The sequence below is a fragment of the Apis cerana genome, linkage group LG3 (genome assembly GCF_029169275.1).
Source record: "Apis cerana isolate GH-2021 linkage group LG3, AcerK_1.0, whole genome shotgun sequence".
Taxonomy (NCBI): Eukaryota; Metazoa; Arthropoda; class Insecta; order Hymenoptera; family Apidae; genus Apis; species Apis cerana.
This window is the reverse complement of record NC_083854.1, coordinates 12,754,817-12,778,223: the sequence shown is the minus strand read 5'-3', so window position 1 is coordinate 12,778,223 and position 23,407 is coordinate 12,754,817. Positions and strand designations below refer to the sequence as shown.

The window sequence follows — 23,407 nt, the reverse complement described above, 5'->3', positions numbered from 1 at the left end:
TGAAATCGATCGAATAGTTTCTCGATAAACGGAACACTTCCTAATTATATATAATTCTTCTTCTTCTTTTTCCGTTTCAACGATAAAAAAAATAATCAAAAGTTCCCCTATTTTACGAATAACCGTAAATTCAAACGAATGAATTTGTTTCTTCAGCGTAACCTAACCTTTAAAAACTTTCAACTTCTTCAAAACTCGAGATGGCAGCGATTGAAATCGATCGAATAGTTTCTCGACGAATGGAACACTGTTCTTTCAATTCGATATCCTAAAAAGGATAATGAAAAGTCCCCTCCCCTACCTCTTCTTTCCCTATTTTACGAATAACCGTCGAATCGAATCGAATGAATTTATTCACGCGCATCCGGCGTATACTAATAGTATACACGTACACTAACCTGCGTAACGAGAGCGCGCATGCGCCTATAAACGCGGGCGTCCGCGTATTTCACGGTCCGCACACATCGCATATAACGAATGTTCGGCGCTTTGTGATTTATGCTTTGTTCGGTGTAAACCGATGCGCGCCTAGGGTACCGTGCCGGTTCGCCGCAGGATTACGTTAGCCTTCTTGATTATGATCATGCGCACTGGCTCGACGTATGGGTGAGCAACGAGAATAGTTCGATTTGGTTGCCTATCGTTGAATTCAATTCCCATACCGATATCGTTTTCCAAACGAGTCGCCCTATTTTCGACATTTTCTCCCTATTCTCTTATCGATAATAATAATTATCTCGTCCTTTCTTTCTCCGCGCAATTTTTTTACGACGCTCATCTTTCATCACCGAATCGAACCACGGTCACGCTCGATGATCGAATCGTGGGATTTAGAAGGAATTAGTCAGAGTGGAAGTGATTCGGATGAGAGGAAAGAGATTCGCAAGGGGAGGGATAAGTTCGTAAGCTACCATTCGTGCCGCTATTTGAAAATTTTATCAAGTTTCCTGCAATTTCCGAGAAATTGAGATTTCTCCCTCTTTCCTTTTCTTTTTTACCTTACAATTTATTTCCTCGAATATCAAGATTTTTATTTCCAGCAGCCTGCAATTTTCCCTTATGAAGAAAATTACGATTCTTTTATTCGATAGGCTTGTACTCTTGATCCTTCCATTAAAGCGAATAATATATATATATACCTTTTTCATCTCCTCCTCTCGTTTCGTCGAAAAGTTATTATATTCGTTGGAAATATCAGTCGAGAAGAAACTGTCGATATCGATTAGAAAGAAATAATCGATAAAAAGTTGCGTTACACGAGACGAGGAAGAGGAATAAATTTGTGACGATAAATTAATTCGTCTCTCGAGACTCGTCCAAACGTTTTACCAAACGTTTCTCGCTTTGTAACGCGAAAACCGTCCCTGATGAGGGACGCGTAAGAAACACGTGATTTCTGGATAATTTTGACAAAAGTGACCTACTCCTCCCCCCCTTTTCTCCCCCTTTTCCACTTCCATGAAAAAGTTCGTACTCGCCCGAGGTTTCACCCGAGTGTTCGACCATAATGAGATTTCAGGCGAACAATAGTGTCGCCATTTCCCTAATGCGATTCCCTACTTAAATATTTTAATAAAATTCCTTCTTCTTTTACCGAGCTCCTTACTTAACTTTACCCTCTGCTCTCCGCTCCTGCCCACTTTGCATTCTTATACTTTCCATCGCTCTCTCTCTCTCTCTCACTTTTCTTCCTTTCACGATTTCTTTCCCATTTGGATAAGCGAAGCTGAATTATCGAAACGACGACGTCGCTTCTTCTTCTTCTTCTTCCTTTCTTTCTTTCTCGCGGCATTCGTTTCTTTCGATATCTTTTTAATAGGATAGGATTATTATTTTTTTCGCCGAGTTGCGATGGTTTTAACGACAACTTGCCTAAAAAAATATATTTTTTTTTCGATGTTTCGAAATGTTTAACTTTGATTTAACGAAAATATTTGGAATATCGGGATATTTGTGTGCGTTCGAGTTTATCTGTTCGCATATAGAGAATAATTCAGAGGTCGAAAAGCGCGCACATCCATCGCAAAATAATTTTTTCGCGAAGTTGCGATAGTTTTAGCGACGGCAATTTGTCTGAAAATACATTTCGAAATGTTTAATTTTTGATTTAACGAAAATTGTTGAAACATTTGTAATAACTCAAACATCGAAAGGTTATTTGCACAGATCTATCGCAGAATAATTTTTATCTCCAAACATTCGACTGTGCGTCCAACTTGGAAAAACTATACAACCGGAAATATTCAATCTAATCGAAAACTATATCAAAAATAATCTTCTCTGTTGCAAATAATTATTAGTTTCGGATTTCGCTCGTAATATGATACAACGTTTCTAGCAGCAGAATCAACGCGATTTGGAAAAAAAAAAAATCGTCAAAATTTCCAAAAAAAAATCTGGAATTAACCTCGACAGTTGTAATCATCAGCGAGAAATCTCGAAATCCGATACCGGCTCGAGAGAGAAAATTTCCATATCCAAATTGATTTCAATCTTCGTCTTCGTCTCATATTCATTCTCACAAAGCAGCCAGTTCGAATTCGATTTTACAATCCGGGGGACTCGCTCGTTAGTTATGCCATCCCTTCCCCTCAATTTTTATTCTTATTGCTCGAATCAACTTTCCGCGATTCCCTTCCCAAAACCGACCGACCTCCTCCTCCTGTTTTCCGCTTACGCTACTGGCCAGCTTTCGACCAACGCCAAGCCAAGCCTTCGACCAACTTGGAGAAGGCGAAGTTCTCCTCGAGGGGGGACGAAAGGAGGAAGAAAGTTTGGAGGGGGAGGATGATCGAGTGGACATCTCGCGGATGGATACATCGACTATACAAGTTTGGCCGCGTATCCAACTTTTATTATTTTCCCACTCCTCGCGTGTAAATAATTCCGATGTTGTCCACGACAACGTTTCTTTCCTCCTTGCTCGATCGATATCGAAAATGCGAAGACTCCATCTCATATATATAATATAAATCTAATAATCGAATCGTATATATATATATATATATATACTTTTATTAGACTTCTTTTTATTACTTTGTTATGGTATGAGAATTTTGCGAAGGTTCAACATATTTGTCACTTGCCCCATCTCGTTCAACCCGGTTCGATAGAGCGGCAACGCTTTCGATTAGTTGTTTCGTATTTCCACGTACGAAAGTTGAGATTAAAATATTAAAACGCCACATACTCTCTCTTTCTTTCTTTCTTTTTTAAACAGCGAGAAACGTTCCAATCGAGGTGAGAATAATTTTTTAATCGAAGCCACGAAATACGTATTCGAGAGTAAGTAAAGGAGGGGATCTGTCTGTTTTCTAAAGCAAAAAAGAAAAAAAAGGGAGCGAAACACCGTAAGACGTCCATTTATACCTAGGTTATATCCTTGGAAGAAGTATTGGACGGTCTAGCCGATAGACAGTCGGACGTCGTGGTAAGAAAAAGAAATCGTGTTTCTTTATTTTCGGTAAAAGTTGGCCAGAAAGCGAGAGAGAGAGAGAGAGAGGGAGAGTTGAACCACAGCAACAGATAAATCAAAGCCAGTCACCGAAGTTTTCAAGTACTCGAAATCTCGAGGGGGAACTTATATTTCTTGCCCCCTTCCCCTACAGGATTTTGCAAGCTTAGGAGAAGATTTCACAACTAGGTGAAAAACAAGAAAAAAGTAATTCCACCTCACAAATGGATATTATAATTTTTTCCCCTCGTCCAATTTTAATTTAACAGGTGGTTTTTACGGTATAATACGGGAATAGAGAGAAAGATATCGGTTCTTCGTGAAAATTCTTCCTGGGTATCGAATGCTCGACCATAACGACGATGCAATCTCATGTTTAAGAAAGTATGCCTAACTTTTGCCATTCTCGCGGAAAAAGTTAAAATTATCGTTGATGTCCCCTCAACTTTTTCGTGGCCTCTTTCGAAAGTCGTAATCGCTTTATTCGAGTTTCGCTTCTAAAGATTTTCTCTTTAGAAACGACCTCGAGAAATTTGATATGACGTCAATTTCGCGTAAAAAAATAGTTCATTTCGAACGCTGCGAATAAGATTATAGTTTCATCAAGATTTTTCGATTAAATGCGAAAATGAATTTTTGTCGACGGGAAACATCTTCTAGAAATTTCACAACAAGGTTGGAACAGACGCACACGCTCGTTCTTTAAAAACGAATAAATATATCTAATCTAATTCGAAGAACGAAAACATAAATATATTCCCGAGGAAGAAATTTCACCTCTGTTTCTCCTTGAACGAAATTGAGCAACGTTCGAGCCCGCGAGTAAAATAAACAAATGTCGGGTGTATTCGAGCGCGCGCATAATCTACACGCGGTTCGCGTGTAAATACAAATATATACAACTGCGCGTGGAAACAAAGATATGAAATTGTAAAATATGGAAATAGAGAAGGAGGAAATATGAGTTGAACCGTTGGAGGAAAAGGGAGATATTTCGGATAATTTACGTAACGCGAACGCGTTACAGGAGGACGCGGTCACGAGTGGAGCTAACCTCCCCCACTTCTCCCACCTCGAGAAAAGGAGGCGGACGTGCGAATGGCTGTGACTTTGCCCGACCGCAAAAAACTACTTTAAACTTTTTTCATAAATGAGAGCAGTTATCTTTTAACTCGGCCAGCGTCGGCCAACTTTTAAAATGAAAAAAAAAAAAAGAGAAAGAGAGAGAGAGAGAGAAAAGAAAAATAGCGCGAAATAATTCATAGTCATAGGACGGGCGACGAATCGAAAAATGTTGTCTAAAAATTAATTTCAGACAGATGTGGGGTTTTGAAGTTTCTCGGTCTGCGCGGATCTCGTTGCACGGCGAATAATTATCATTCGATTATTTGCCAATGGAAAGTTTATCGAATAAATTACATGTGTAAATTGGATTAAACGGTAGTTTAAAGTTTCGGAGCTGTAAGTAATTATAAAGTGCCAACTCGTGAAATAACAATAGAGACGATAATTCGGTAATGTCGTTAAGCGTATTAGTTAACATTAATGACGGGCATTAATAGCGACGTTAATGCATAACGCGCAAAACTTTAAATGCTAAATCACGCTCGAAATTTCATTGTTACACTAATTATAATAATAATAATAATAATAATAATAATAATAATAATAATAATAATCACGTTCCAGATAGTTTCGATTCAGAAGCTGAATTTGGAATGTTGATTCCAGAGATTCGAACTCGTTTGAATTTTTCAAAGGGAATCAATTAGCTTTGTGAAATTTCATTTTGTCTCGGGGCTAGCGACGACACGGTTGGCCGAACCGATTCCCAGATTCTCCCAGCGCAAACGAGGAAAGGAGTTAGAAGAGGTGAACTTTCCCCAACTATTTTGCAAAATTTAACCAAAAGAGGCTCGTCACTTTGATAACGGATTTAACATCCTTCCACGAATATTCTTCCAACGATGTTACAGACACTTTGAATAATAATTAATCGTTCTTCTTGGAGATTCACGTTACGATTCAAAGGGGATAAATAAACTGTCCATAATAATATTAGAATTGGGAAGAAACTTTGAAAAATAAACGCTATAAGATGACGACTCGCGCTCTTCAAAATCCTTTTTTTATTGCATATCACGAGATATACGCAAACAGAAGAGTGATCTTTCGTCTCTCGTTTCTGTCTATCTACTCCAGGCAGAGTGACAGACGAGCGAACAACGAAGCACGCACTTGTTTCCAAAGAAAGAATGCGAGTCATTCATAACGCATCGTCTTCAACCACTTCTATCTCGACGACAGATTTCGATGAGAAAACTTTTCTCTCCTCTCTAGTGTTTATTTTAATACGCGAAGCGCAAATCGAGTGAACAGTCACGTTAGATGGATAATTTAGGTAAGATAAAAAAAGAGATAGAAATATTAAAAATATTAATATTATATATTAATCCAACTAATTATAAGAATCGCGATAGAAAATTGTTTTCGAAGGGGAAGCAAGGGAAAAATAATTCCTCGAGAGCGACGTTGCCATGTGAACACGTACAATAAAGATAACACGTACGACACACACATCCAACTGGAGAGAAGCAACGGTAGTTTGGACAAGAAGGTGGCGCTTTTGCACGACAACGTTATTAATCCTCGCGCACCGGCCGAGAAAAATCTTCTCCGAGTTCCGAATAAAGTTTATCGCCGGTTTATCTTTTTCCTTTACCGATATTCTAAATAATTATCGCTGGTTATCGATTAATCGGACACTGATTAATCGATAAAATATTCGCGAAGCAATTAAGAAGCGTAATTTTTTTTTCGGCGGAAGAGGCGAGGAAAGTTTCGACGAACCGTCATGAAAGCCCACCAGGTTCGTTGCTCGGAGAGACGGTTTCCTTAAACGCGTTACACGGCTACGCGAGCCAACCCAAGGTAAACTTTTTCCATCTTTTTCTTTTACTCGAGAACACGAGGTCCTTTACTCTTCCGACTCTTAATCTTTTCTCGGGTTCAAAGTACACGTGGCCATGAACGACAAATTCGATTTCCCGCAGGCATAAGTTTCAACGAGAAAAGTACGAAAAGGGAAACTCGCGAAAAGGGGATAAATCAACATCTGGAGAATTTCTCTGTCTCTCTCTCTCTCTCTTTCTCTCTTCTAAACTGTTCCATATTCGATAACTATTCCGATGTTCTGATACCGTTGCATCGATTATAAAATTGATTGTCGCGAATTTTCAGAGACTTTGCGGATAAAATCGTTTATTTCTGTGCATTTTTTTTTTATATATTTTTCTTCTCAAAAACTATTGTGCAATAGTTGAAAGATTAGCGAGAGAGGAAGAGGATGAAGGGGATAAATGTTTTTAAGAGGATATACGAGCTACGAGTTGATTGTACAAGGTTCGGTATTACAGAAAATACCTTGGCAAGAACTGTCGTTGTGTAATTTTCTTTATTCGCCGAGAAAGTAATCGTACTACGGTGTACTAACGCCACTTCTTTTCTTTTCCATCTCTCATGAACCTTCCCGACCTTTAATGATTTCTTTCGCTTCAGTTTCTTTCGAACACAATTCAACACGATTCCCTTTCCAAACGATGAATGGAATTCACTTTTGGGAAAAATAAAATTCGTATATCAAACCTGCAAGAGAATCCAATAATCATAATTTTTTAAAACTATTTGTGGACAGATCCAAATCAATTCAATTTAATTCAATAATTATAATTTTAAAACTATTTGTGAATAGATTCGAGTCATCGTGACAAGTAATTTGAAAAAAAAAATTTATTTATTATATGAAGCCTACGAAATACAACAAGATTCTTTTATTCAAAAAATATAAATCAATTCAATCCAATAATTTTAAAAATATCGTAAATTGATTCAAGTCATTGCAACTTGGGAAAAAAATTTCTAAGTAATGAAGAATATTATTTATTACATATCAAGTCTACGAAAAATACAACGAGGATTCTTTTATTCGCAATATGTGATGCCATAATTTTAAAAATTCACTGTTTGTGGATAGATCCGAGTCACCGATCCAAGTTGAATGTTATAATTACGATCATTCCTCGTAAGACAATTCGAATACCCGAGTGTGTTTGCAATAGGTGAAGACTGGACGATTCGCAGCAGTGAATATTACGTTCAAGGTTGCCGGATCTCGCTCGGTGGCGCATCTGTCGCGTCCCTAGAACTTGGAAACGACGTATTTTCGTACTTCAAACGAGGATACTCGACGAATTTGGAAAGCGATTCGACAACTTTCCAAGCAATTTACACGTAATTAATCGTAGAAACCTAGGAATCTAACGATTCTTTTCCTTTCTTTCTCTCTCTCTCTCTCTCTATATATATAATAAAACTCGAGACAAGATTTCATTCCATAATTCCTTCGCTCGATCGATTAGAATTTTTTTCTTTTCCTTTTCGTAAAGGAGAGACTCGATGTTGTCTCGGCTAAATCACACACGGAGAGATAATTGGTCCTCTCGTCCTCCTTCTATATCGATTTATCGATTATAAGCTTCGATGGGTATAATCGCCATTACATGTACGGTTGACGAGAGATTCTACCTTTCCAATTCGATAAAAATGGAAAGCTAAGGAGAATTTGAGAATGGAGGGGGGAGAAGAACGATGGACAGATTACTTTTCCCTCGTTAGAAGGACAAAACCCATAACGGTGGAATAACGAAGGCATCTTTCTTGACATACAACGCTACTTCCACGGATCTTATTACCGCGGTTGCTGCGCCTTTCAACCTCGTTATCCCGAAAACCCGAGTTATTCGTGCGTGGGTACGGTACGTATAAATAAGAAAAAGTAAAAAAAAAAAAAAGCCAGCTTATCAGTTTTATCAGAACCCTTTGTCTCAATTCCCTTTTATTATTTCCACGCACGATCGATTCTCGATCGATCGATCGATCGAAACGCGAAGTGGAAGAGGATAAGAAAAGAAATATTGAAAGAAAGAGAGATTACAATGCAAAGTTACGAATTATTATATCTCGGCCAATTGCTTAATGCGTTACTTGGTTCGTTTTATTTATTTATTTATTTTTTCTCTTTTTTGAAGCGTTAGTCATTTTGGATCCGTGTTTATGTGTGTACACCGAATTCGCATTCACGGTGAAAAGAATTTACAGATTTCTGGGATTGGCGTGTATCCAAAAAAGCCATTTCAATTACACCCACTGTTCCACTTATATATGTGTATATACAGAGAAAAGGACGAACGATCCATGGAAAAAGGAACATCCGTCCAAGAAAATATTCGAAAGATGTCGAATGCACGGATTTCGAAATACAACGTTTTCTTATTTTTTTTCAATTTATCGGGCGGAAGGGGATATCGAGAAACGATGAAAAGACATAAAAATGACAAATAAGTTAACTGACTTCTCCATATGAAGCTTATACATATCTTTTCTCGAAATATCAAAACACGACGAATTCATTCTCCTTCACCGCAGAGAATGAGAGAGAGAGAGAGAGAGAGAGAGAGAGAGAGAGATTTAAACGTATTAAACTAGGGACGTAGACAAAGAAAATGGCGGTGAATCGGGAAAAGGAAGGAGGCGAGCGTGATTTTCGAATGACCGCGTGCAGAGTTGGTCGCAAATCCGCTTGGATTTCGTTATTTAATCCTCTTTCGAATTGCTTTGCTCGCTCGTTGCATTTTGGGCCGCTTCTCTATCCCGGCCTGTCAACTCGCGCACGCCGCCCGTAGTTTCGAAACTGCGGTGTGGGAAAAGAAAGTAAGACCGTGTGCGCGTACTAGCTGTGTAAAAGGGGGGGAAAAAGGAAAAGAAAATTCCGCGACGACGGTTATACAACTCGGTAGGTTTAAGCGTAGGATCCCGCGTTCTACGAATTGGAGAATGTTCAACGTTTTGGAAACGGCAACGTCGCAAAGCGACGCGAGCGATAGCTTCGTAAAGAGGCTTCGAGATACGAAGATAAGGAGAAAAAAAAGAAGGAGAGAGAGATTAAACCGATCCGAAGGTACCGTTTTGGGGCCACCGGTCTGTCTATTAGATCGTTGGATGCGGTTCAAATGCGAGTTTCCAATGGCGATGGAGGAGGAGGCAAGGGGAGTTGATATCCCATTGAATTTTATTCTAATTTTCTATTCCATCTCGTCCCTATCCAACTTTATTTTTATTGTCCGAAATTTCTTACAATGTTTCCATGATTCTAAATTTTTAATTCTCCTAAAAAGAGATAAAGTTTTATTTTTCGACGAGTTTGCTCTCCAAATTATGCGAAATTATATCTATCTATATATCTACGTAACCGAAATTAATTTTCTCGGTCGTCAACGCGTTGTCCCTTTCGAAACAAGACTTGCGCAACGCGGCTGTCTGCACGCGTTACACAGTTTTCCACGGTGAACAGAATTTGGCAACAAATACGAAGTTTCCAGCGAGAATATGAGCGTTCGACACGAACCGATCGAACCGAAAATCAAAAGCCGTCCCATCCAATTATTAATTTTCCCTAATTGATATCAGCGCCGCCGCATTTACGAGGTTATACTCGCGAAAATATAAAACACGTTCGATATCTTTTCATTCGCGCGTGAAATATGCGAAAATTTACGATACCGCGCACGATCTTTCGCGCGTTCATCCACGGCACGAAAGTAACGTCGATCAAACGTTAATTACGTTCTATTGTGTTCAACGTTTCATTAGGAGGGGCGATTACCAGGTGGTGGCGGAAATCGATTTTCCATTTATTCCCCTGCCCCCCTCGATTATTAATTAAATTCGATGGGAATTTAGAGACGGGAGAAAGTTACGGGTATGCTGGACTGCCACGACAACGTTACGAAAACCTAACAGGTTTCTAGCGCGATAATTACTCGCCGGCTTACTAAGGGAACTCAAACGCCAAGCGGTAGGGAATTATATTACCGGCGGCGCAAGTTCTGTTTCCGTTTCACTCTAATTGGTCAAACGATTCACCCGGGATCCTTTGTATCTTGTACAATGTGTATGTGTATGTGCGCGCGCATGCGCATGCGCGTGTGTTCCTTTAACGGATGAAAATCCATCCGTAAACGCGTTAAGCGAACGAATAAGACGCGAAAGAGACACGGGACTCGAGACGATTATTTCTCTTTTCAACAGTGTCTCATATTGAAACGTCCTCCTGTACTACGTTACCGTATTCGTATGCGCTTACATCTTTGTTAAATATGTTATAATTGATCTGGATTATTATCAGAGAGGGATTGGAAAATTTATCAAGAGCTGTTCGGGAAGGTTGGTCGAAACGAATAAATTAGATTTCGACTTCGAACGCGATGAATAATCTGATAATTCGAGAAGAAAGAACGAGTTTAATGAACGAGTTTGCAACAACGAGGTGGATTATCGTGAATTGGAAAAATACTTAAAAACGAAATGGAGATATACATATACCGTAAAACGATCGAGGGAGAAAAAAAATCCGATACAAAGTTCGAAACTTACTTATTTAAAACTGCATTAAAATCTTCAACTAGTATCCTTTTAATCATTTAAAACTCTTTATTTTAATTACGAGGCGTTATCCCCGCTTTCTTTTTCTTTTTCATTTTCCTCTTCCCTTATCCACTTTACCCGATTATCCACTACATCTACTACGTCTTCTTCGCTCTCCATTTGTTTCTTTAATCCCTCGCCCGCCTCTCTCGATCTTTATCTATTTCCCTTGTCGCGGAGGCCAATAAGGAAAACGGACCGAGGACAGGAGAATTAATCGCAACTTATTAAGCCTTTCTAAGGTGTACTACACACAATTGCATCAGGTCGTAGCGTATCCTTAAACCTTAATCGATTAACATTAACTCTCTCTCTCTCTTCTCTCATGACATTGTTGAATTTCTTCCACTTTTCCGCTCGTTAAATTTAATCGAAATAGCTTAATTAACTCGAAATTTCGTTCCTTCCCTCGAATGTCTTTTTCTTTGACTCTCAGCCACTCGGATCGGTGCAGCGATTCGAACGACGATATTTATTTATCCTCGATTCTTTTAAAATATCGTTTCACGAATGGTTAGATTTTTTTATCTCAAATTAGACCGTTTTTCGGCGTACATGGAAATATTATTTCCAAATTGAAATGAGATTCATTTCAAATTGAAATGAGTTTGATTTTCGTTGTTGAATAACGAAATTGACGATAGAGGGAAGGGAAATAACAAAAGAAGACGAGGAATAAGAACGAGGTATATGTATATTTTGCTCTCATATCGCAGAAAACAAATTTTCTTTTCTTACGTAAAAGATGCATAAAAATATTAAAATTTTACGCAAGAAATCGATCGAACAGTGCAAGTGGAGTTGTTGGTTGGGCCGAGCAGAGAAAGTGGAAACGAAAAAGGAGGGGAAGAATTTTAGAAATAACGTCGCGCGCTTCGATCGATTGAATGTGAAACAAGGAATTAACGAAGCTGCGAAACGCGGCGGGTAAAAGGGAAACTCGCGAGCATCCACCCAGTTCCAGAGGATTACCTTAGATTACAGGATTATTAGGTGTTGTTGAAGAGCTCCATCCGTAAATGGAGTTGAGCTTATGAAGATGATTCTCCAAATGAAAACAGCATTTCCCAAGCCGGACTAATTGCACGGGAACGTAAAGCGGAATGGAAATAAAGTTTAGGGATTCTTTTAACCATCTCTTGCTTGTAAATATTTTATGCTCGTGAAAATCTTTTTTTTTTTTTAATAAAAAGAGCGGAAGAAAGAAAAGGTAAAAAAAGATATACACTACGTGGTTCAATGAAATTATTAAAAATTGTGCGATAGAGAAAAAGGTATGCGAGAAAATTAATTAAGATGAACGATTTTATTCCTGTATTTATTAGAGTGATATATATTATATTTCTGCCCTCGTTCGCGCCGATAGTCATTAAAATATCCATCGTGTAAAATATCGTTTTACTTTTGGCTCGATGAACAACGGGATTCTTTCGCTTTTCCGCGTGTAAAGCAGATATATCGGTTAACATGATGTTCGAGTAACAATAAAATTCTTTTTCTTCGAATAAAAATTTAAAAAGCGGTAATATCTAAAGATATTTAAAGATTATAGTAAACTTAAATTGACTTAAAACGAAAATTAACTTAAAAGTAATGGAAAAATTGAATATGGAAATGTTAAGGGAGATTTTATTTCAGCGATAATATTATACGGATAAATCTTATGGATAATGAAATCTGTCTGAAACGACGTTAGCATTGTCATATTTAATTGGTCATTAAAACTTCTTAATTGAAAGTCTTAATGCATTTCCAGCAATGGATGTTGGAGGCTGATGGGGGCTAATCTTGGTTTTAATAAAACGGCGAAAGGAAATGACGGATAGAGAAACTCGTCATAAAATTAAAAGGAAGAAAAAAATCAAGTTTTATTTCAATAATTATGAACGTACGCGTTACGAAGAAATAAGGTGGAAAATAAAAATAGGAAATGGGATTAAAATTAATTTGGATAAAAAAAATTTACTTCGGAATGCGAGATATTGGCGGTAAATTAAATTAAAAAAGATAATATATTCGATCCATCTTACGAAAGATCAGTTTGTAGAAAGCGACGCGGAGAATTTTTTTCCTCTTCTTTTTTCCTACGTCAAAAAGAGACATTCTCGTTTAATATTCGAATTCAAGTTAAACCCTCTCTTATTAAGCATCTCTTCTGAAAGAGAATTCCGAGAAAAATGATAGCGCTCGAGATTAATTAAGAGCGCAAATATTTATCGCACTTTTACCCGTTTTTCTCGTTATTCGTTTAACAGCGTACGATATCAACGAAAGAGTTCCACTTGCCATAATTATTAATATAACTTCGTTCTCGAGGTTCTAACCGATCGTTCAAAAAAAAAAAAAAAAGAAATTTATTAGCTTACGCGCTTAAAAAGACTAAAAAAAGTAATTACCTATTTCGGCAACAATTTCGAACTCGAGAAAGAAAAGGGAGCGACTGAAGTGCTCGGCCGATAATCGAGAAGCGAGCGAGCGAGCGAAGGCGAAAGAGGAGACGCGAGGAGGCAGGGAGTGTGGAGGGGGAGGAGGGAGTTTCTCGTACGGGGACGAATTAAAAAGTTGGCGGCGCGTATGGAAGGCTCTCTTTTTACGCGGATGGAAAACGAGATCTATACGCGGTGGATGAAGAGAGGCTTCGATGGAAAGTTTTTATTGGGGGTGCTCGCGAGATAGTAGTACGGTAGTTATCTCCGGTATCCGGCCGGAGTTGTTGGCCTAACTTCGTAGAGACGCGAAAGATCGACTTCCGGTTTACTTACTGGAGGGAAGCCAGTACGAAATCTTTCTCGAAAATGAAATGAAAAAAGATTTCGCGACAAAAATTTTTTTAGTCGGGAAACGTAGCTTCGACTTATTTTTCCCAATGTATCGCGCAGCAAATTCTCGAGAAACGTTTCGAGAGTATGATTCTATCCTCCTTTCTTTCTCTCTTTCTCTCTTGCGGAACGAATTATCTCACCGCGCGTGATAATTCGTAATAATATTTTATTCGAGGATAGAAAAAAAGAACGCGTTAAATAGAACGAATAACGGAATCGTGGCGGTGGTTTGGCAGAAGAAAAAAGAGGAGCAACAACAACCGCTGCGATATCATCGTTAAAATCTCGCGGTTCGCCGCGGTCCTTTATGCCTCCCACAGTCGAGAGTACATCGAAAACGAGAGAGGAGGAATAACGGGACAATAACCGTCGTGAGCTCTTTATTTTCGACAGCGTTCCTCGCTTCTTTTCTCCAATATCTCCCTCCCCTCATTTCCGCCCATTTCTTTGTCTTCCTTGAGAATAATTTCTTTCGCGATAACCTCAGTTGTGTACCCTTATTCTGTCACGAAAAAGAAAAAAAAACGTATCGGTGCGTCACCATCGATCCAACCAACGTCTTTTCAATATCCCCTCTCCCCAGGCTCGATTATACGGCCGAGAGACGTACGCGTTATTCACTCGTGGAAAAGATACGCCGTATGTATTCGACGTTCTTCTAGGTCACCGGAACGTCAACAATTTACGCTCGCGTGTGTTTCTTTTCTTTTTTCTATCTCTCTCTCTCTCGATGTGGAGCCAAGAGCTCGATTGAAATTTCGATCGAGAACGGGGAACGGTTAAACGGAGGACGGTTAATTATTTCATTCCCGTTCTCGGTGAGGAAATTTTACACGATATCGAGCTGGAGAGGGGGAAATCCATAAAGCGTCGCAACTTTGCACGTGTGCGGTGTCAAGTTACTCTCGCGAAACGTCGAGTTTTTTTTTACGAGGTAAACAAAGAAAACGGTCGCTCTCAAGGATACGATATTCCTATACAAACAAAAGAAGAGAGAAGGAAAAAGGGAAATTTTTAAACGCTCCGTATATTATATCTTATACGAAACTTTGAAATAAATATACACGCAAAGTCATTCTCGAACGCGCTGTATTTCTTTCCACCATTTTATTCCACGTTCCTTTCGCCTCTTATATTTTCAAGAAATTTTCAAAGGGGGAAGGGAAGTTAAATGGATCGTTGATCGAAATATCATTTTTTTTTTCTTTCCAAATATTCGGTAATGGTAAGTGATATAAATTGACGCAACGGGAGATAATTCATAGCGAGGTAAAAGGGATCTATCCATCCATCTATCTATCTGTCCATCTATTCCGTCTATAGCGACGATATTGTCTCGGCAAATATATACGCGTAAGATTTATGCTTTCGTAGACGACCGCGTATCTATTATGTACGCATTGTTAGGGGAGTATATATGTAGAGGACACAGATATTCGCCTCTTGTGTGATACGGTTCGCGTATCTCCCCTGTTGAACAGCTAATATCGTTTTAAACGTGTGCGTACACGAGATAGGCATCGCGTTTCTACGGGATTAGAGGCAAGCACGCGGCTAATAATTTCTCGTGAAAAATTACTCTAATTAATCTGAACGAAATCGTTTCGATTTCTCGAAGATGAGAGGTATTGGAAATTTAAATTTTTCGAACGAGAGAAAAGGATGGATAATTGAATATCGAGAGAGAGAGAAACAGTAATTATACCGTTAAACGGAAAGAGAAGAGAGAAAGGAGGGGAAAAAATAAGGTTTACTTCGAGTTAAATTGTCGCAGGAGGCAAAGACAAGAGAGAGATTGCATCGAGAACGTTAAACTCTTGATTACGATATCGATCGTTAGCTATATATCCAGAACGGAGAGTCCATCTGGATTATCTTCGTTGATTTAATTTATTACCAAGGATATTACCAAGTGATATAGCCTGTAGCCTGAATTATGGCTACTTAGGCTCACAAAGGGCAGTGGCTGTGAGTGACTTACCGAAACTACTTGAAGTATGGCGATCTGGTTTAGCCCAAAGAGTAGCCCCGTCCAATCTTCTCTCTTATCCTTGGCTTATCTCTCGGACCAAACTCGATAATAGCAGTTATTAATACGGCTGATCTTCGTATATGCGATGTAATATCAGAATTATAGCAGCGAAACTTTCCACCGATTCTGTCCAGGTATCCTGCTGGGTATTTCGTAAAAATTACCATCGAATTTCCGTTTCCTTCGATCTTGAAATATCTTCGAACAATTCTACGTAATTGCATTAAGAAATTTTCCCTTATTACAAAGTATCGACCCTCGTTTAACTTTTACACCGACCCAGTTAATATATAATAATTTTCTTTAAAAACGCGCGAGACGTGAAATTGCTTTCCCGTAGAATTCCATGTAATTCCATTAAGAAATTTTCCTTTGTAATAAAATATCGATGTCGCTAAAGATTTAAGCTCACCAACATTTCCTTTAAAGACGTGGAATTCCACGTGATTGCATTAAGAAATTTTCCTTTAATATAAAATATCGATATATCATCGATCCTCGTGTCGTTAAAGATACGTCGAATTTCCTTTAGAGAATTCTTATTGCATTAAGACATTTTTCCTTACTATAAAATATCGATGCCATTGGTATCGTTAAAGATACACCAACATACTCCAATTCCTTTCTCGTAGAATTGCATTAAGAAATTTTCCCTTGCTATAAAGTATTTATCGATATTTATAAACATATATTTATAATAAAATATATATAAATTATTATAAAAATATTTATTTGTGGAATTTTATTATTTAAGTTTAGTTTTTTAATTATGTTATTTAGATTATATTTTTTATATTTAAATAAATTTATAATTTTTGAATGAAATATCTTTAGATTTAATTCAATAAAATTTAATTTTTTACTTTTAATTGATTATAAATCTTTAATATTTGTTTTTTTAGTAAGAATAATTTTTTCTATAATTATTATTTACAGAATTAGATATATAGATTTAAGAGATTTAAAAATAAATCGATTTTTTTATTTAATAATTTTATTTTTAATTTCAATATATATATTAATTTTAAGACCAAATATATTATCAATTATTTTAGGATGAGATAATAAAATATAAATATATATTTATAATTATATTATAAATATATTTATAAATATCGATTCGTCGTATCGTTACGCACCAACAGAATTTCGAATTTGCATTAAAAACGCGTGAGACGTAGAAAGATCCCGTAGAAACCGCGTACGTACGTATTCTCCTCAAGCGAAAGGCGATCGATGAAGGATGCGGCGTAAAGCACGCTTCTATTAAACGCTCCAAGTAGTTAAACTCGGTGTTTGCATCTCGTTAATCTTATTCTCGGAGAATAACTCGGCACCTCGAGCTTCGTCAATTCCTCGGTGTGGACCGATGTGTACACTCGATTACACTCAGATCAGAGTCGATTAACCACGCCTCGACACGCGTGCGTATCTCGTTAATAGACCTCCGCCACGTTAATCGAGTACGCCTCGTCTAAATGCTGCCCGATAATTTTATTGAAGGGGCTACCAACCGGCGGCCGACTCGGGCTGTTTTTCATTCTCCCTTTCTCTCTTTCTCTCTCCGTCCAACGCGAAGAAACTCGGTTAAAAGTTTCCAGCTTTTTCAGCAAGGCAAATTTTTTGTTCGTTCCAAGCTTGGAGGGAAGGGGAAGAGAAGGGAACGCGCATTCGTCCGGGATCTGTTGGCGAGCAACGGTATATTTTTAGATCCGTCTTATAATCGGAACAGAGAGGACGATTAAAGGAGAATGAGAAAGTTCCCGTGAAAATTGTATTCGGCGGATATTTCTCTCCGATCGTTCGTTAATTTATTATTAATTTGTAAACGTCTTCCGACTAATTTTCATCGCGCCTCGATTCCATTCTGTCATTTTCGCGGGACAATAATTTCTCGCGCAACACGTTTCTCCGCTCGCTCGACCGTAACTGCACCGTAATTCGAAACCATCTTTTTTACGAGCGAAACGAACTCTCGAGAATATAACGGACGGCAAGATAAATTAATCTCGAGTGGAAAGTTTGTAAATTCGGACAATTTTCGTCTTCAAATTTATTTGTCAATCTTTTCGAGAATTTGGAGACGAGAAAGGGTGGGCGGAGGGAAGCTTTGGCGGGATTTTCGAGAATGAAAATAACGAGCGATCGCGGCGGTGTAAAATCGATATCGGAGGCCGACAGTCTGCTTAATCGGAAATGTCACCGCCGCGATTAGAAATCATCGGAGACATTACTGACTGGGAGGAAGCACCTGTCTGCAGGTCGAGGAGGCAATTTCCTGGTTAACCTAACCTCCCCTCCGCTTACTCGTGTATTACGTCGGTTGGACGTCGCCAGATGTCACTCTCGGATAGGGAATTTCGAATTTTATAAGGGGAACATCGTTCTAAGTAATTAGCGACGATCTTTCGCTCTCTCCCTCCTCCGCGAAACGTCGGATACGGGATTTATAATTTTATATCGTCGAACTAAGGAAAAAGAAAGAAGAAAACTTTTCGCTCGATAAATCATGGTACGCTTATCTCGGGGTAATTAATCTCGAGAAACGAAACGAGTTTACTAGGCATTTCTCGCGCTTTTATTTGTCCCCATCTTCGTCCCATTTTTCATGTATTTTAGTGGTCGTGTCAAAGAAACGATGTTTTAAATTCTTCTTTTTCAACTCTTGTAAAGCGCGAGTGAAATATCTCGCGAGACGACGAATAAAAGAATCAAAGCCGGAGAATATCGCGTTTAAGAACAATTATTTTTTTTTTTAACTCTTACATGACTCACGATTAAACCGAAGAATAATATTGTTTAAGAACAATATTGGACTCGATAGAGGATCAAAGAAATAACATTTTATGCGTTGCTTCGATTTTTAAAATCGCGTATTCTTCTATTTTAACTGTTGCAAGTGGAATATCTCACCGAAGAATACCGCGTTTAAGAGCAATTTTTTAAAGAAAATTTTCAACTTTTACGATTAAACCGAAGAATAATATTGTTTAAGAACAATATTGGGACTCGATATAAAAGAAACGCTGCATTTTGAAAATGGTGCATTCTTCTTTTTTAACTCTTATCACGAGTCGATTAAACCGAAGAACAATAATCGTATCGAAGAAACGCTGCCTTTTTAAATTTACGAGCCGCCGAATGAAAATGAAACGACGAAGGAACGGATATCGCGTTTAAAAACAATATACTGGGAGCCGATATAGGGAAAAATTGATCGTATTACCGTTGGCGGCTAGGGAGTCGGGCAAACGGGTTGGGAGGAAAAATTGGGTGACTTTTATTAAAACTGCGCCGGCCCCTATGGCTCCTTCTCAAAGCGTGAAATTTTCAATAAAAATTGTCGCCGCTTCGCGCCGACAGATGGCGGTCGTAAAAGCAAACGCAGGCCCCGTTTTTGTTTGCTCGTTATTTCAAAAAGCCTCCATTAGATGGCGAAGGTGGCCGGTGCCAAAAGAGGAACAACTTTTCCCCCGGACAAATCGCTCGCTATAAATCTATTCCGTTGTCCGTCTTCTTCCTTCCTCTTCACATCTCCCTCTCTCTCTCTCTCTCTCTCCCACAGTAATATTACGAGGGACGAAAGTGGACGATAAGCCAACGCATTCAAATATTTTCCCGAACCAAGAATGATGAGAGAGACAACGAATCCCTCTTTTTTCCTTATACGTCGTTCGTCTCGTTCTTTTTACTTCGAAACTTGGGTCGAAACTTTGTCGAAGATTTCGAATTCCCCGGCCGCGAAATTTATGGCCGCGCAACGATGGCTCCCGTTTATATACGTTATATTCGCCGTCACGCAGGGGGATACACGGCTGGCTTAGGGAAAGTTTGTGGAAAATCGAGCGAGCGTCGTTGGGAAATTCAATAGGTTATACCCAAACCTACGTATTTTCGTATTTGGATTGATTCAAATATTCTGGCGATGAAACATCAATAACGATAAAACATTGTTATTATCAAAGAATTTATATCTTCATATTGAATATTTGTATATAAATTCAAGAAATAGCAAAATTGTGAACGATAATTCTATTTTTCCAGTACAATCGTATCAAATCATATTTTTTGAGGATACTTTTCTCGAGAGTCGCTCTAAACGGTTATCTTATTAGCGTTTAAACGCAAGCTGTCCAACGTGAGATTTACAAACGCAGTTCCATCCGCGGTTGCTCTTTAATTAATGCGTGATTTAGCTTAGACAAACTCGCGTAATTAACATAATTCATCCGCCAAGTTTTGTCCAGGCGTCTTCCCTGGCCTCGACGAGGCTCCAGCTAATCGAAACAAACTTTCACAAATATAAACCAAATCTAACGTGAATCTAATTCTGGATTAAGCGTATCCTGCTCGGTCGGCCATTTTATCATTTATTTACGGTCGTTACACAGAAGCTTGAAGCGGTGGTCGCCGCTTAAATCCTGAAATTAATGCCGAGGAATAATCTTTCGAGCCATCCTCGCGCCGTCTAATTTATTCGAACGGAAACTCGATTTTCTTTTTCACTTTTTGGAAGGAGAACCGAGAATGGTGGAGAATGAATTACGACGAGTTCGTAAAATTCGTTTAACGAAACAGAAAGCGCAAACTTTTTGAAACTTTCTTGAAGAAAAGAGAGAGAGAGAGAGAGGAGAGAATATGTTCCAACTTTTCCTATCTTCTTTTTCTTTTCTTTGAGTTTCTCGATACATCTTGTATCTCGTAATAACTCTCTCTCGCTCTCGTTTCGCTCTCCTTTTACCGAGACATGGCTAATTTATGATTTCACAGATACAAATTAACTTTTGTATACGTAATTCAGATTGCTTTGTATCTACAATAAAAAATAAATTAATTGTACGAAAAGACTTTAATTTTTACATTTTAGGACAAATCAACGTATAAAACTTTTATATTTTAATATTGTATAATATTTTATAGAAAGAAAAAGAAATTATTGAATATAAAAGTCTATATTGTTTTCTATATTTAATGAACCAATTACCAATGCATTTGCCAGAGCAAATAGAGCAATAGTGCTTTTCCTTCTAACTTTTTTATTTTATAATTATATATATAATTATTTGTTCTATTATTCTATTTCATTAGTAAGAAACAGTTTAACTCTGCACTGGGGCCTGTTTCGAACCAGCAACTCCAGGTCCACGCGTTCGGTGCAATTTATGATTTCATAGATACAAATTAACGCATGAAATTTTATATACGTAAGTCAGATTGGTTTGTATCTGCAATAAAAAATAAATTAATTGTACTTTAATTTTTATATTTTAATATTTTATATATCTTTATATAGGGTATAAAGAAAAAGAAATTATTGAATATAAAAGTCTATATTGTTGTTTTATGAAGCAATTACCAAAATGCATTCGATGGAATTTCTTACTGTGTTAATTTATGATTCTAAAATTTAATTATGGGACGATATAGAATTTTATTTGATGTAATTATTTATTTAAATTATTCGTAAATATATGGTTAATTTAAATTTGATCGGGAGGATTGGTAAATAAAAATAACTTTTTCTAAAAATTAATTTTGATTAGAGGATATTTTTTGACTTATGATTAAAAGAACAAATAACAGCGTAATATGATCACATTGATAGAGATGGTTGCGACTTCGACGTTGAATTAAGACAAAAATTAGACGCAGGAGTTTAAATTTTTAAGTCTGTTCGATTTTTAAAATTTTACGTGATTTGAGTTCAAATCGGTGTAAGTCAGATTGGTTTCTATAATAAAAAATAAATTAATTGTATGAAAGGACTTTAATTTTTAGGACAAATCAACGCATAAAACTTTTATATTTTGATATTTACATATTTTAATATATCTTTATCGTATAAAGAAAAAGAAATTATCGAATATTAAAGTCTATATTATTATTTTACGAAGCAATTATTACCAAAATGCATTCTCAGATTTGTCAGGGCAAGTAGCTTTTCCTTAACTTTTTTATTGCATAATTATTCGCTTCGCTATTTCATTAGTAAGAAATAGTTTAGAAAAATCTAATTATTTACATTCGAAAATATTTACGATCCTGCAGATTTTTCCCCGGATACAAATTGTATTCTTATATCTTTAACTATTCCTTTCGCATTCGCCATCCATTCTTATTTTTCTTATCCCTCTTATTTCATCTCCATGTTAATTTCTTTATGAGTTAGAACTAATTTCGTCGTTCAATAACGAAAAATCAAACTCATCTTCACTCGAGCTAATTTCATCGACTCATTTCGTGTTTAAAAAAATTAAAAAATTTGTCAAACTAACATGTCGCGATCACGGTTTAATTTGAGTTCAAAAAATCTAGCCATTTAACGATATATTATTCTACATCTCATAAGGTTATACGTAAAAAGCTTACAGGAATTTATTCAAAGCGATATTCTAGAAAGATCAAACATAAACAAATATCGTCCGAGTTGCCACAACAATCCAAATGGTGAAAGTCACCTTTCGAGCGCAAAGGACTTGAACCGTCGTCCAAGCTGCTTTGCGCGGAGAAGATTCGTAAATAAACACGAGAGTGAAAAAGTTCATCGAGATTATTCGAAATATAATATATCCAAGCTTCGAAGATGAGAAATTCATCGAGATTATTCCAAATTTTCGAGATATAATATATATCCAAGATTCGAAGAAAAGTTCATCGAAATTATTCCAAATTTTCGAAAAATAATATATATCCAAGATTCGAAGATTTCAGTTTGCCGCCCCGTAACAGATTCTATTTTCATTTTGTTTCGAGTATACGAAGCGAGTTTCAACGAAAAGGAAGAAGATTTTCGTACGTTACTTATACTTTCAACCGGTCTTCAAAGTCTACTCTAACCGAGATTTTGCACAAGTTTAAAAGAAACTCTCCCCCCTTTTTATTTCTTTTTTTCTTTATCATTAAACGCGGAGATTAAATCTTCGAATTGTAATCGAATTAAAATTCAAAAGGTCTCCTCGAAAAAAACGAAGACGTAAATAGAATTAACGAGAGAAAGAGAGAGAGAGAGAGAGAAACAAGAGGAGGCTGAGGGAACAAAGACGGACGGAGTTAGACGCGTTAGAATTTTTATCGTGGCGGAAGCCATTCTTCGCGAGCCTAGTGAAAAAGTGAGCGTGCGGATGCGAATGAAAAAAGGGAGAGCGTCCAGCGAGAATCCAGTTTCCGGCCGCACGAAACATTTTTTTCTTCTTTCTCATCCCTCTTTTCTTCTCCCCTCCCCTCCGTTCTTTTTACGAGCCGTTCCTTCGAAAAATTACCAGAAAATTGTCTAGGGAATTCCTTCTATATCGATGAATATCGGGACGCGTTTCATACAATTCTTCGTGTTAAAAAATAAAAATCGAATTTTCAAATCTGTTTGACTTTTAAAATCTTGTGATTTGAGTTTAAATCGACGTAAATCAGATTGGTTTCTATGATAAAAAATAAATTAATTGTACGAAAGAAATTTAATTTTTAGGACGCATAAAACTTTTATATTTTAATATTTTATATATCTTTATCGTATAAAGAAAAACAAATTATTCCCTCTCTCCTTCCTCAGAGGGTTTCAAC

The 23,407-nt window shown here is 37.4% G+C and overlaps 1 protein-coding gene across 17 annotated transcripts in view; it reads right to left on the bottom strand.

Moving 5' to 3' along the window:
- Positions 1–23,407, bottom strand: part of LOC108001085 (TWiK family of potassium channels protein 18) — a 223,197-nt gene that overhangs the window by 61,215 nt on the left and 138,575 nt on the right. The window contains exon 1 of one of the 17 annotated variants that reach the window (XM_062073119.1): positions 15,800–16,088. The exons of the other annotated variants lie outside the window; for them this stretch is intronic. The gene's annotated coding sequence lies outside the window, so the exon portion shown is untranslated. Of the gene's footprint in view, positions 1–15,799; positions 16,089–23,407 lie in introns of those variants that run through there. 17 annotated transcript variants of the gene reach the window in all.